Source organism: Phyllopteryx taeniolatus, chromosome 1 (assembly GCF_024500385.1).
Source record: "Phyllopteryx taeniolatus isolate TA_2022b chromosome 1, UOR_Ptae_1.2, whole genome shotgun sequence".
NCBI lineage: Eukaryota > Metazoa > Chordata > Actinopteri > Syngnathiformes > Syngnathidae > Phyllopteryx > Phyllopteryx taeniolatus.
The window spans coordinates 50,133,867-50,149,158 of record NC_084502.1 but is presented as its reverse complement, the minus strand read 5'-3'; the positions used below and the strand labels follow the sequence as shown (position 1 = coordinate 50,149,158).

Sequence of the window (15,292 nt, the reverse complement as noted above, 5' to 3'; positions counted from 1 at the left end):
TATATATATACATATATATATATACATATATATATATATATACATATATATACATATATATATATATATACATATATATATGGTCGTCCACCGTGCCACCATATATATATATATATATATATATATATACATACACACACATAGTGACGTGACGTCACTGAGCTAGTTTTTAGACCCACTCCGAAAATCAGGAAAATTTAAAAAGTGAGCGTTTTAAGCCATATCAAAAAAATTAAGTCCTATATTGTTCTCAGTCTTTCCATGTTTTCAGCACTTATCTTCAAAGCATATTTAATGTATATAGAAATGTAACCACTTAGCAATATAATTAACTGTGTACTAACAATTAATAAATTAAAATGGTCCTAATGATGGCTAGTTGTAAGAAGAACTAGATTATTATAACCATGTAAGTTGAGTAACAATAATGATACCAAAACAATTCAGCAATTGGCTAGCAACACGTGTGTTGTTACAACAGAAGAAATACAACAGTTGTATGAAAACTAATAAACTAAAATAAAAAAATGTGCGCACAAAAATAAAGATAGTTTTAGTTTAGATAGACTCAATTCGTTGGGGCCCTTAGGAAACCATGGAAGTTCACTGGTGTATTATTCTTTCTTCTCAATTGCCCATGAGTTAGCTTGCCATCCGAAAGAACCCTGAATAGTGGATGGGTCCTCAGATCTGTCCTACTCCAAAAAAACCTGGCTTAAAAAAGGTCTTATTTATATCTACAAATATCTGTATCATTTATATCTATTAATATCTATATAATATCTATTAATAGTACCAAATTATTAAAGGCTTCAATGCCAATATGGTGTGTTTCCACCAACCAGCCCAGGAACCTTGAGTTCTTGGTAGCAGGAGTTCCTGTTAGCATAGGGTTCCTGTGGCCCTAATTAGTTCAGAGTATTTTAAATGGTAAATGCACTCCACTTATATCGCTCTTTATCTACACCATCACAGTGCCCAAAGTGCTTTACAAAGCCTCACATTCAACCACTCGCGCACACATTCATTCACTAATGGGTGGCTGCTGCCATGCAAGGCGCTCCCAAGGCCACTGGGAGAAAATTACGTTTCAGTGTCTTGGACAGTCGGAGGCGGGATTTGAAGCAGACCCGCTCTACCTACTGAGCCACAGCCGCTTTAAGCAAATGAGGCTGATGTTGCTCAATACTGACACCTACTGGATCTAAACTGGTATTTCAAGCTTTCAATGTCTTATTTTATATCCATTTTCTGTACCACTTTATCCTCACTAGGGTCGCGGGAGTGCTGGAGCCTATCCCAGCTATCTTCGGGCGAGAGGCGGGGTACACCCTGAAGTGGTCGTCAGCCAATCGCAGGGCACATATAAACAAACAACCATTCGCGCACGCATTCACACCTAAGGGCAATTTAGAGTCTTCAATCAAACCTACCAGGCATGTTTTTGGGATGTGGGAGGAAACCGGAGTGCCCTGAGAAAACCCCGGTCCTCAGAACTGTGAGGCAGATGTGCTAAACAGTCGGTCCGGTCACCATGCCGACTTATTTTATATCTTAATCTAAATTTCAAATATTTTTGATACCTTTAAAACCAAACCCTTTATCCAGGCAAGGCAATTGAGAACTGGTTCATAATTGCAATGTCAACCTGGCTGCAGACAGTCTTTGATGTAGGGAGTTTTATGATATACAGGTACATTTAAATAAATTAGAATAGTCATTCTGTTTTATTGAGATGGCATACCTAAATAGATTGTGCAACAGAAGCTTGCAGATGACTATAGATGTGATTTATCAGCTGGAAAATGCTATAGGGACATGAGCCTGAATCCTTACACAGTTCCACTACAAATTTGAGAACAATAAATCACATCTATAGTCATCTCAGACTTCTACATTTATTAAATTTTTTTAGTCAAAAAGACAAGCTTTTCTAATGTCTTGGCATTCGGGCGATTACATTTTTCCTTATGCAAGTTCTCCAGCTTCAGAGAAAATCTGCTCACATGCCTTTTATAAATCTTTTATTCAGTGCTATGATGTAATATAATATTTAACTTGTTACTATAGCACATTGTACAGTTTGTATCTGTATTTGCTTCTATTTTGCTTTGTTTTACTCTGCTGTCTGCAGCCAGGTTGGCATTGCAAATACCTTACCTGGATAAGGTTCAATAAAAAAAATGGAAAACACATGACTTTATGGACAGCTCTTAGTCAGTTTTTAAATACAGCAGTGTGAAGTATTTGGTATCTGTAAATGTGTTTGCATGGGAAAAAAAACAACATACTGTACATTGTAAACAGATGTTTATTTTTGGAGGCACGGTAGCCGACTGGTTAGCACATCTGCCTCACAGTTCTGAGGACCGGGGTTGAAATCCCGGCCCAGCATGTGTGGAGTTTGCATGTTCTCCCCGTGCCTGCGTGGGTTTTCTCCGGGCACTCCGGTTTCCGCCCACATCCCGAAAACATGTGTGGTAGGTTGATTGATGACTCTAAATTGCCCGTAGGTGTGACTGTGAGTGCGAATGGTTGTTTGTTTCTATGTGCCCTGTGATTGGCTAGTGACCAGTTCAGGGTGTAACCCGCCTCTCGCTCGAAGATAGCTGGGATAGGCTCCAGCACTCCCGCGACCCTTGTGAGGATAAGCGGCTCAGAAAATGGATGGATGATGTTGCCTCATTGGTATTACAGGTACTTTCTGTTAACCACGTTTCATTTAGTAACAAAAAGTCCAGATCATAGGTTGTAATGATATCATTAATCAACATTGATTTATTACTCAGTGACCTGATACTGAAAAGAGCTAGTCTCGCAGAGATAACTGGAGACAATGGTTTGATAGATTCACATTTTATCCTCACTAAGTTTGTAGTTCTACTTTTTTTGTGCCATATTTCTTTGACCAACTTTCTGTCCATTGTAATTACAGGGATAAAAAATGCCTGATCTCCATACGGGTCTAACTTATTCCGGAAAAGACTCAGTCAGATTCGTAGATAAGGTTCTTCATGGGTGGAGGAGGGGCCCTTCGCATCTTAGTGGACGGTGGTTTCAGGCGAGGGGGGATGGGAGGAAGATCTTGGCTTGGTGTGCGTTGGATTCCAATATTGACAATAGTCTTCATCCTGTCCGTCACACCTAACAGAGAATTTAGGCTAGTAAAGAGTGAGTTTTTGGTTGGGCTTTGTTCCAATGGGGCAAGGAGGGGTGTGGGAGATTCAACGTGCTGGCTCATCTCATTTGTCATTCGCTCCTCCGATTGTTTGGATGACGCTGATGAATCCGTCTGCGCCTCGTGTCACAGAATCTCTTGTTGTCCTTCAGTCGTGTCACCAAGGCCAGTGTTTTCTTTTGGGGCCGCTGAATGACATACACAGTAAAAAAATGTTGGCAGCCAATAACTTAACCCCTTGTCTATTTAGACAAAAAACCATCTGCCTTGTAAAGATGTCTGCGCTCCCAAAAAACGCAGAAATTGTCAATGAAACTCACAGATAGTGCAGTATACACTTCTTTGAGCCACTTGTTTAATTGACTTAGCCGAGAGGAACGTTCATCGGCAAATCGTATAAGTAGGAGAGGTCCACTTATAGAAACCACGTCATCCAAACATTGCACTTTTGTTAGGAGAGCAATGAAATCTTGCTTCAGTGATAGGTTGATTGAAGACTTTAAATTGCCCATAGGTGTGAATGTGAGTGAGTGGTTGTTTTTGCGATTGGTTGGCCACCAGTTTAGGGTGTACCCTGCCGCTTGCCCGAAGATAGCACGCCCGCGACTCTAGTGAGGATAAGCGGAATAGAAAATGGATGGATAATGTACACACAGCACCCCATATTGCCATACAAAAAACGGAATTGTTGACTATTTTGCAGATTTAATGAAAAAGAAAAACTGAAATATCACACAGCCATAAGTACTCAGACCCTTTGCTCAGTATTTAGTGGAAGCACCCTTTTGCGCGAACACAGCCATGAGTCTTTTTGGGAAAGATGCAACAAGTTTTTCACACCTGGATTTGGGGTCCACTGCCATTCCTCCTTGCAGATCCTCTCCAGTTCTGTCAGGTTGGATGGTGAACGTTGGTGGGCAGACATTTTCATGTCTCTCCAGAGATGCTCAATTGTGTTTCAGTCACGGCTCTGGCTGGGCCATTCAAGAACAGTCACAGAGTTGTTCTGGAGACACTCCTTCGTCATTTTAGCTGTGTGGTTAGGGTCATTGTCTTTTTGGAAGGTGAACCTTCGGCCCAGTCTGAGCACTCTGGAGACGGTTTTCGCCCAGGATATCCCTGTACATGTACTTGGCCGCATTCATCTTTCCTTCAATTGCAACCAGTCGCCCTGTCCCTGCAGCTGAAAAACACCCCAATAGCATGATGCCATGCTTCACTGTTGGGACTGTATTGGACAGGTGATGAGCAGTGCCTGTTTTCTCCACACATACCGCTTTGAATTAAGGCCAAAAAGTTCTATCTTGGTCTCATCAGACCAGAGAGTCCTTCAGGTATTTTTTAGCAAACTCCATGCAGGCTTTAGTGTGTCTTGCACTGAGGAGAGGCTTCCGTCGGGCCACTGTGCCATAAAACGCCGACTGGTTGAGGGCTGCAGTGATGGTTGACTTTCTAGAACTTTCTCCCATCTGCCGGCTGCATCTCTGGAGCTCAGCCACAGTGATCTTTGGGTTCTTCTTTGCCTCTCTCACCAAGGATCTTCTCCCTCAATTGCTCAGTTCCGTTTTTTCTGTCATGATCAGTGCCCTGCAGTTCCTCTTTTGAAGTTTGGGTGGCGCCGTGTGCCTTGTCTCTCCCTCAAAGGGAAAGAGCATCCAGAATGAAGTGGGACAGTGGAAAGTGGTCAGTGTGAGTCAAATGGAGATCGAGGGTAAGTGGAAAAAAATGGGTGATATGGGTAATATTGCAAGACATTTCAATGAAGGAAATAAAAGTGCATCCATCCATCCATCCATCCATTTTCTACCACTTATCCGAGGTCGGGTCGCGGGGGCAGTAGCTTTAGCAGGGATGCCCAGACTTCCCTCTGCCCAGCCACTTCATCCATCTCTTCCGGGGGGATTCCGAGGCGTTCCCAGGCCAGCCGAAGGATGTAGTCTCTCCAGCGTGTCCTGGGTCGTCCCCGGGGTCTCCTCCCGTTGGGACGTGCCCGAAACACCTCACCAGGGAGGCGTCCGGGAGGCATCCGAATCAGATGCCCTAGCCACCTCTCGATGTGAAGGAGCAGTGGCTCTACTCTGGGATCCTCCCGGATGACCGAGCTTCTCACCCTATCTCTAAAGGAGAGCCCGGACACCCTGCGGAGGAAACTCATTTCGGCTGCTTCTATCCGGGATCTTGTTCTTTCGGTCACGACCCACAGCTCGTGACCATAGGTGAGGATAGGAACGTAGATTGACCGGTAAATCGAGAGCTCTCGAATAAAAGTGCAATCAAACTCATTTTCGTGTTTTGCTTCTGTAACCCAGGTGTAAAGCCATGTCAGCCAAGTGCTAAGACCTATATTTAAAACAAGCGGAGAAAGTTGGAATATTTTCATTACAGTTGTGATGAATACTATTATCCCAGTTGCGCTACCAAAGCTTCAAACTGCACTTTAACAAAGCTAAACTCAACCATGAACTCCCTAAATACAAGCAGCACATCGACTGTCCTACCAGGGAAAATAACATTTTAGACCACTGCTATACTATGCTAAAAAACGCATACCCTGCTATACCTCGTGCCGCGCTGGGCTCGTCTGATCACTGCTTAATTCACTTAATACCGACATACAGGCAAGAACTTAAATGCGCGAAGCCTACACTGAAAACTGTGAAAAAGTGGACCAATGAAGCAAAGATGGAACTTCAAAGCTGTTTAGACTGCACAGACTGCAGTGTCTTTGAAAATTCAGCTGGCAGCCTGGATGAATATACGGACACTGTCACATCCTATATCAGTTTCTGTGAAGAGGTTTGTGTACCAACAAAGTAATTTCGCACTTTCAACAACAAGCCGTGGTTCACTGCCAAACTTAAGCAGCTTCGCCAAGCTAAGGAGGACGCATATCAGAGCGGGGACAGGGCCCTGTATAATCGAGCAAGAAACCAGCTGACAAAAGAAATTAACATTGCAAAGAGGAACTATGCAGCAAAGTTGGAAAAACAGTTTAGCGCTAACGACTCTAAATCAGTCTGGCATGCATTCCAATAGCTGACTAATTACAAGCGACGATCCCTCCAAGCTAAGAACAATAGCACACTAGCCAACGACTTGAACACTTTCACACCCCACACCCACTCACACCAACGACTTCTGTGTTAACCATCCGCGAACAGGATGTGAGGCGCATCTTCAAACAACAAAAGATGAGCAAAGCGGCAGGCCCAGACCATGTGTCCCCATCCTGCCTCAAAGTCTGCGTGGACCAGGTCACGCCAGTCTTCACTCAGATCTTCAATAGATCTCTGGAACTGTGCGAAGTACCATCCTGTTTCAAACGCTCCACCATCATTCCAGTCCCCAAGAAACCTGCAATCTCGGGTCAAAATGACTACAGGCCTGTCGCTTTGACATCTGTGGTCATGAAGTCCTTTGAACGTCTCGTGCTGGACCACCTCAACAGCGTCACAGGTCCCCTGCTGGACCCCCTGCAGTTTGCCTACCGAGCGAACAGGTCTGCGGATGATGCAGTCAACATGGAACTGCACTTCATCCTAGAACACCTCGACAGTGCAGGGACCTACGCGAGGATCCTGTTCGTGGACTTCAGCTCAGCGTTCAATACCATCATCCCTGAACTCCTTTCAGCATCAGCACTGGGGCGCCCCAAGGTTGCACCTGCCACTCATGCCAGAGTAGCATCTGCTCCATTTGCACACTGATTGAGGAATATCTGCAACATTTGGACAATCAACATTGTCCCAGATTATCGCACTACTCGTCACTTTAAACTGCATACATTCCTTGAAGTCTCGGCGCCCTTTGCACAATGGTCATTGCACCGGACTATTGCAATATTAGTCATTTGAACTGCTCTAAGTGCTAGAGGACTCTGCATCTTTTGCGCAATTGTGAAAAAAAATAAAAATAAATTACCAGACAACTAGCAACCATTTATTGCTCAGTGACTTTTTTTTTGTCAATGTCATTATGTCTCAAAAGTGTTCTCTCTCAGTTGACTGTCTGTTGTCGTACTAAAGTGGCTCCAACTACCGGAGACAAATTCCTTGTGTGTTTTTTTGGCAAATAAAGATGATTCTGGGCGGCACGGTGGCCGACTGGTTAGAGCATCAGCCTCACAGTTCTGAGGTGCGGGGTTCAATCCTCGTCCCCGCCTGTGTGGAGTTTGCATGTTCTCCCCGTGCCTGCGTGGGTTTTCTCCGGGCACTCCGGTTTCCTCCCACATCCCAAAAACATGCATTAATTGGAGACTCTAAATTGCCCGTAGGCATGACTGTGGATGCGAATGGTTGTTAGTTTCTATGTGCCCTGCGATTGGCTGGCAACCAGTTCAGGGTGTACCCCGCCTCCTGCCCGATGACAGCTGGGATAGGCTCCAGCACGCCCGCGACCCTAGTGAGGAGAAGCGGCTCAGAAAATGGATGGATGGAAGATGATTCTGATTCTGACCTGAAGGCACCATTCATTTAACCTATCAGAGACAGTGTGGGTAACAATCGGCCTATTGACTGAGAGCTCATTTTGGGTGGGAGGTGGGATCCCTCCCTCTTGCGTCCTCTTTTCTTTTTTCCCCCCGAGCTCCGGAGTAGTGATGGGCGCGGCAGTTCTTTTGAGTGTACTGAATCACTAGAATCATCCATCCATCCATTTTCTTTACCACTTATCATCACTAGGGTCGCGGGCTGCTATCACTTAGAGCAGTTTGAATGACTAATATTGCAATAGTCCGGTGCGATGACCATTGTGCAAAGGGCGCCGAGACTTCAAGGAGTCTATGCAGTTTCAAGTGACGAGTAGTGCGATAATCTGGGACAATGTTGATTGTGCAAATGTTGCAGATACTCCTCAATCAGTGTGCAAATGGAGCAGATGCTACTCTGGCATGAGTGGCCAGTATTGGTCAACAACAATAGTGCAGCGTGGCGAGACAACTACAGTGAGTGCACGAGTAATATATAATTGGCCCCACAGAAATGTGACAATGAACTCAAGTCAAAAAATTGCCAGCATATTGTAATGGAATTGTAGGTTAGGTGTTTAAGAAGTTGATTGCAAGAGGGAAGAAGCTGTTGGAATGTCTGCTCGTTCTAGTTTGCATTGGCCGGTAGCGCCTACCTGAGGGAAGGAGCTGGAAGAGCTGCTGACCGGGATGTGGAGGGTCCGAGAGGATTTTGCACGCTCTTGTCTTAGTTCTGCCAGCGTGCAAGTCCTCAAGGGTGGGTAGGGGGGGTACCGACAATCCTTTCAGCAGTTTTGATTGTCCGTTGCAGTCCGAGTTTGTCCTTTTTTGTAGCAGCACCAAACCAGACTGTGATGGAAGAAAACAGGACTGATTCGATGACCGCTGTGTAGAACTACCTAAGGAGCTCCTGTGGCAGGCCGTGCTTCCTCAGAAGCTGCAGGAAGTACATCCTCTGCTGGGCCTTTTTGAGGATGGAGTTGATGTTGGTCACCCACTTCAGGTACTGAGAGACTGTAATTCCCAGGAACTTGAAGGTCTCAACAGTTGACACAAGGCAGCTGGACAACGTGAGGGGCAGCTGTGGCGAAGGATGCCTCCTGAAGTCCACGATCATCTCTACAGTCTTGAGGGTGTTCTCCAGGTTGTGTCGGCCGCACCACAGCTCCACCCGCTCCGCTTCCTGTCGATATGCAGACTCGTTACCGTCCTTGATGAGGCCGATGACAGTGGTGTCATCTGCAAACTTCAGGAGTTTGACAACCGGGTGCGCTGAGGTGCAGTCGTTCGTGTAGAGAGAGAAGAGCAGCGGAGAGAGGACACAACCTTGGGGCGCCCCAGTGCTGATGCTGCGTGTGGATGAGGTGGTCTCCCCCAGCCTCACCTGCTGTGTCCTGCCCATCAGAAAGCTGTAAATCCACTCGCAGATGGCAGGTGAGACGCTGAACTGGAGAAGCTTGGATGAAAGGAGTTCAGGTATGATGGTGTTGAACGCTGAGCTGAAGTCCACGAACAGGATCCTCGCGCAGGTCCCTGCACTGTCGAGGTGTTCGAGGATGACGTGCAGTCCCATGTTGACTGCATCATCCGCAGAGCTGTTCGCTCGGGAGGCAAACTGCAGGGGGTCTAGCAGGGGACCTGTGACTCTCCTGAGGTGGTGCAGCACGAGACGTTCAAAGGACTTCATGACCACAGATGTCAAGGCGACAGGCCTGTAGTCATTCAGACCTGAGATTGCAGGTTTCTTGGGGACTGAAATGATGGTGGAGCGTTTGAAACAGGATGGTATTTTGCACAGTTCCAGAGATCTATTGAAGATCTGAGTGAAGACTGGCACGAGCTGGTCCGCGCAGACTTTGAGGCAGGCTGGGGACAGATGGTCTGGGCCTGCCGCTTTGTTAATCTTTTGTTTTTTGAAGATACGCCTCACATCCTGCTCGTGGATGGTTGACGCAGAAGTCGGTGGTGTGATAAGGGTCGGTGGTGCGGCTGGGTGGGTGTGGGGTGTGAAAGTGTCCTTTTCAAATCTGCAGTAGAAGGTATTCAAGTCGTTGGCTAGTGTGCTATTGTTCTCAGCTTGGGGGGGGATCATCGCTTGTAATTAGTCAGCGATTGGAATGCATGCCAGACTGATTTAGAGTCGTTAGCGCTAAACTGTTTTTCCAACTTTGCTGCATAGTTCCTCTTTGCAATGTCAGCTGGTTTCTAGCTCGATTATACAGGGCTCTGTCCCCGCTCTGATATGCGTCCTCCTTAGCTTGGCGAAGCTGCTTAAGTTTGGCAGTGAACCACGGCTTGTTGTTGTTGAAAGTGCGAAATGACTTTGTTGGTACACAAACCTCTTCACAGAAACTGATATAGGATGTGACAGTGTCCGTATATTCATCCAGGCTGCCAGCTGAATTTTCAAAGACACTCCAGTCTGTGCAGTCTAAACAGCTTTGAAGTTCCATCTTTGCTTCATTGGTCCACTTTTTCACTGTTTTCACTGTAGGCTTCGCACATTTAAGTTCTTGCCTGTACGTCGGTCTTAAGCGAATTAAGCAGTGATCAGACGAGCCCAGTGGTTCACGAAGTTTGGCACGGTATGCGTTTTTTAGCGTAGTATAGCAGTGGTCTAAAATGTTATTTTCCCTGGTAGGACAGTTGATGTGCTGCTTGTATTTAGGGAGTTCGTGGTTGGGTTTCGCTTTGTTAAAGTCCCCGAGAATAATGAGGGGTGAGTCCGGGTGTTTTCTTTCAATTTCGTTGACTTGTTCGGCGAGCGTTTGCAGTGCGGCATTCATGTTCGCTTGAGGCGGAATATAGGCGCCAGCCAGAATGAATGATGCGAACTCACGCGGCGAGTAGAATGGCTTACAGTTCAAAAACTGACTCCAAATGCAGGCTGCAGTCTGTGCTGAGCTCCGTGACGTCCGTACACCATTTTTCGTTGATATAGAAGCATATCCCGCCGTCTTTTGTTTTCCCCGATGATTCCATGTCGCGGTCTGTTCGGTGAAGATGGAAGCCGGGAAGCATGACAGCGCCTTCGGGTACAGTGTCGCAAAGCCAGGTCTCCGTAAAGCACATGGCGGTGGAACGTCCGAAGTCTTTACTGGACTTTATCAGGAGATGAAGCTCATCCATTTTTTTGGGTAGGGAACGTACATTCGCGAGGTGGATCGACGGGAACGCCAATCTGTACCCTCTCTTGCGGCGTTTCACCTGGATGCCGGCTCGCTTCCCTCTGTGGCGCCGCCTCCATGCGCCGAAGACCGCGGACGCCGCTCCGGTGAGTAACTCAGGGACAAAACTGAGCGGATTTGCGAAAGTTGGTGAAAGAAAGTCCGGAGTAGCCTCCTTGATGGTTAGCAAGTCTCCCCTTGTGTAAGTGAGTCGTGTAATGTCTCCAAAGACGAACAAAAAACACAAAAAACAAAAACAATACTTGAGAGCGCGTAACCGAGGCGACCACACTGGTAGGCACCATCTTGGATCTTCCGCGTCCCCTTACGTCCGGCCACACAGGCTCTCGACGGCTGGCATTCCACCGCGGTGGACATTGTCGCTGAAACCAGCACCCGGGATTCCTGCTCACCCACCTTACTGTAATTGTCAGCTGATGAGTGTAAAGCGTCTTTGAGTGTCTTGAGAAGCGCTATATAAATTTAATGTATTATTATTATTATTAAACAAAAATCTGTAATAATCACATTAGAGGGCGGCACGGTGGACGACTGGTTAGAGCGTCAGCCTCACAGTTCTGAGGACCAGGGTTCAATCCCCGGCCCCACCTGTGTGGAGTTTGCATGTTCTCCCCGTGCCTGCGTGGGTTTTCTCCGGGCACTCCGGTTTCCTCCAACATCCCAAAAACATGCATTAATTGGAGACTCTAAATTGCCCGAAGGTGTGACTGTGAGTGCGAATGGTTGTTTGTTTGTATGTGCCCTGCGATTGGCTGACAACCAGTTCAGGGCGTACCCCGCCTCCTGCCCGATGACAGCTGGGATAGGCTCCAGCACGCCCGCGACCCTTGTGAGGAGAAGCGGCTCAGAAAATGGATGGATGGATGGAGGGTGTTCATGGTCGTCAGTGATGGTGTAGTGGTGCACTTGCCTGACTTTGGTGCGGGCAGCGTGGGTTCAGTTCCCACTCAGTGACAATGTGAATGCAAATGGTTGTTTGTGTCTGTGTGTTCCCTGCGACTGGCTGGCGACCAGTTTAGGGTGTAGTCAGCTGGCATAGGCTCAAGCGCCCCGTGACCCTAACCAGGATAAGTGGTGTTGAAAATGGACGGATGGATGGTTTTCATAGTCATAAAGGGAGGGAAACCCTAACTATGATGTGACCCATGACAAAAATTAGCTTGACACCCCTGCATCAGAGGGACCACACACTATACCACACTTTGAGAACCACTTCTCTAGACTGTTGTTTTCTACATAATTGTTCGACATGTGACCGTCAAAGCACAACAGATTGATGCAATTACAATTGAAAAGAAAAAAAAAGGTCAGGGTGTACCCTCCCACAAAAAAATATTCTCACCACTGCATGTGCTAGTTTAAGGAAATCTGCTTGCCGTTCTGTACCTGACATCACTCTGCGGATGTGTCATTCACACAGGTTTTGACTTAAATGTGGGAAGGCCAAAATCTAGCTAAACAAATCTATCATCATCAGAAAGCAAGTCTAAAATTACTACTGACTCTAGTTTGGCGGGAATTCTTTTCTGCAGACATAATTTTTAAGTTCAGAACTATGGAATAAGTGCCAATGTTCGCAGTATTAGATAGGACCTTTAACTTTCCTTGAAGTGTCTCTGTTATGTGGACCCACACACAATACACGGAGCGAGGTGGTGACAAATTCGATAACGCCGCTGCCGGTCCGCGAGCTAGCCTGTGAGCAAGCCAGGGAGCTAGGTTGAGGCTTGCGCCTCTTGTCGCAGCCTGGAAAAGCCTCGTGATGATTTGTGGGATATATTCCAGCCATCAGTGGCTTTAAACTAATGTATTTTCACAGGTCAAACATACAGAGATGTGCAGCTAGATGCTAGACCAGAGATGGGAACCTTAAATAATGGAGGGGCCCACAATTTTTTGTCAGCGCTACCAGGGGGCCGCACACTTCCTAAACAGATGTAAGACAAAAATGCCATTTTAAATATGGACAAAATATGTGCATGTCTGTTTTATACTTAAACCAATGTGCATTATAGTATCTTAATATAGTTCATGCTCAAATGCATGTATAATAGATCCACTCTTCAACAACAAAGGGTTTAATACAAACAAAATAAACACATATCCGACTGTGATCCCCCCCCCAGTGCAAAGGGCTCTCATGCATAAAAAATACCATTCAAAGTGGCACAAAGCTTATGAATAGCTATCTTGCGTTTTTGTATATTCTATCCCAGCTATCTTCGGGTAGGAGGCGGGGTACACCCTGAACTGGTTGCCAGCCAATCGCAGGGCACATACAGTATAAACAATTTAGAGACTTCAAATAACCTACGATGCATGTTTTTGGGATGTGGGAGGAAACCGGAGTGCCCTAAGAAAACCCACGCAGGCACGGGGAGAACATGCAAATTCCACACAGGCGGGTCCAGGGATTGAACGCGGGTCCTCAGAACTGTGAGGCAGACGCTATAACCATTTAGACACCATGCCGCAAGGTCAGAGCATAGTACTGATCAGAATTGACTTTAAGTTGTGTTATTTTGAAAAAGTGACGATAGTGGTGGCAGTCGATCATAGCAAAAAAAATGAGTTGCCGACACACCCCTGTACATTGAGTGATTTGATAGATGGCCGTCCTGAACAGCGACCTTGTATAGGTGTTTGATGCTGTACATACAGTATATTGTATTTCATCACATTTATTAAACCATAAAAAGACTTATAGTTAAAGAAGAAGCAGGTTGCTAAAGAGAGTGGACGTGGGCGAGAATAAAAGCGAGTATGTGGATATTTTAAGAGGCTTGCTCGCTCCCATTCATTTGAATGTAGGCTAACCAGCTCGACAGTGTTGAGCAAGTTCATTTTCTACGTGAACTAGCGTTCCAAAAATGAACTAGTTCAGTTCATAATTCAAAATTGTAAACCAAGTTTACCGTTCAAACAATGAACTATTTCATAGTTGAGGAATTAAAACAAAAGCAGGGCAATGTGCAATAAATAAATAAATAAATAAACAGTATGACAGGAAGGACAGTGAAAGGACATTAATAATTGCACTTCTTGAAGCTCTGGCTGTCTATATTAACAAAATATTTTATCTTAGCTCTTCTTATCATAAAAACAAATAACTTCCATATTATGACAGTATGATCGTACAGTGTTTTAACTAGAGCATCCTCACTCCCATTTATGCAGTGTCCTTGAATGCACCTCGCACACTCCATGAATGGCAGCCGCTGCCGCATTGAATGAGTTGGCAAATATGGCATTTGTCCCCCGACATATGAAAGTTCATATATAGTGTGCGCAGCTGGGTTTTGTCCTGGAAGTCTCTAAAAAAACCTGGGAATCGTTAATGAAAATGAACTTTCATTCAAAATCTGTTCATAGAAGCCAGAAAGAACGCGATCTCAATAACCTTCATCAGGCACAAATGAACTAAGTTCAGTTCACGTTCGCCCAAAATATGAACTAGTTCATAAACTTTCGTTCATTGAAGTCGTTCAGCTATAACACTGAGCTTGTTATACGCTTGTACATTTTGGTCACAAGCTTTGCTTTTTCATCCACAGGAACATTAGAAATTATAAACATAGGTACGTGTCGCTGTGAAACAAATTATTTGATACTTTATATACTTAGGGTTGGGCATCGAGAATTGAGAACCAATGGGAACCAGGACTAACGTTTCAATTCTCCCGGAATCGTTCAAATTAAAAAATTTCGGACCCTAACTTTTTGGCCTTAATTCTAAGCGGTATATGTGGAGAAAACCAAGCACTGCTCATCACCAGCATGGTGGTGGCAGGATAATGCTGTGAGGGTGTTTTTCAGCTGCAGCGACAGGACGCTGGTTGCAATCGAAGGAAAGATTAATGCGGCCAAGTTCAGGGATATCCTGTAGGAAAACCTTCTCCAGAGTGCTCAGGACCTTAGACTGGGCCGAAGGTTCACCTTCCAACAAGACAATGACCCTAGGCACACAGCTAAAATAATGAAGGAGTGGCTTCAGAACAACTCTGTTCCTGTTCTTGAATGGCCCAGCCAGAGCCCTGATTAAAACCCAATTTGAGCATCTCTGGAGAGACCTGAAAATGGCTGCCCACCAATGTTCTCCATCCAACCTGACAGAAATGGCGAGGATCTGCAAGGAGGAATGGCAGAGGACCCCAAATCAAGGTGTGAAAAACTTTCCCAAAAAAGACTCATGGCTGTATTAGCTCAAAAGGGTGCTTCTACTAAATACTGAGCAAAGTGTCTGAATACTTGTGGCTGTGTAATATTTCAGTTTTTCTTTTTTAATTAATCAACAATTTCAACAATTCAATTTTTTTCTGTCAATATGGGGTGCTGTGTGTACATTAATGAGGAATAAAATGAACTTAAATTATTTTAGCAAATGGGTGCAATATAACAAAGAGTGAAAATTTTAAGGGGGTCTGAATACTTTCCGTACCGACTGTATACTGTATTTATATG

The 15,292-nt window shown here is 45.4% G+C and overlaps 2 protein-coding genes across 3 annotated transcripts in view; one reads left to right on the top strand and one right to left on the bottom strand.

The window, feature by feature from the left end:
* fignl2 (fidgetin like 2) overlaps positions 1-15,292 on the bottom strand; it is a 543,953-nt gene that overhangs the window by 23,257 nt on the left and 505,404 nt on the right. The gene's annotated exons all lie outside the window — the stretch shown is intronic.
* The window catches only part of LOC133465136 (proline-rich protein 36-like), a 77,614-nt gene that overhangs the window by 31,239 nt on the left and 31,083 nt on the right, over positions 1-15,292 (top strand). The gene's annotated exons all lie outside the window — the stretch shown is intronic.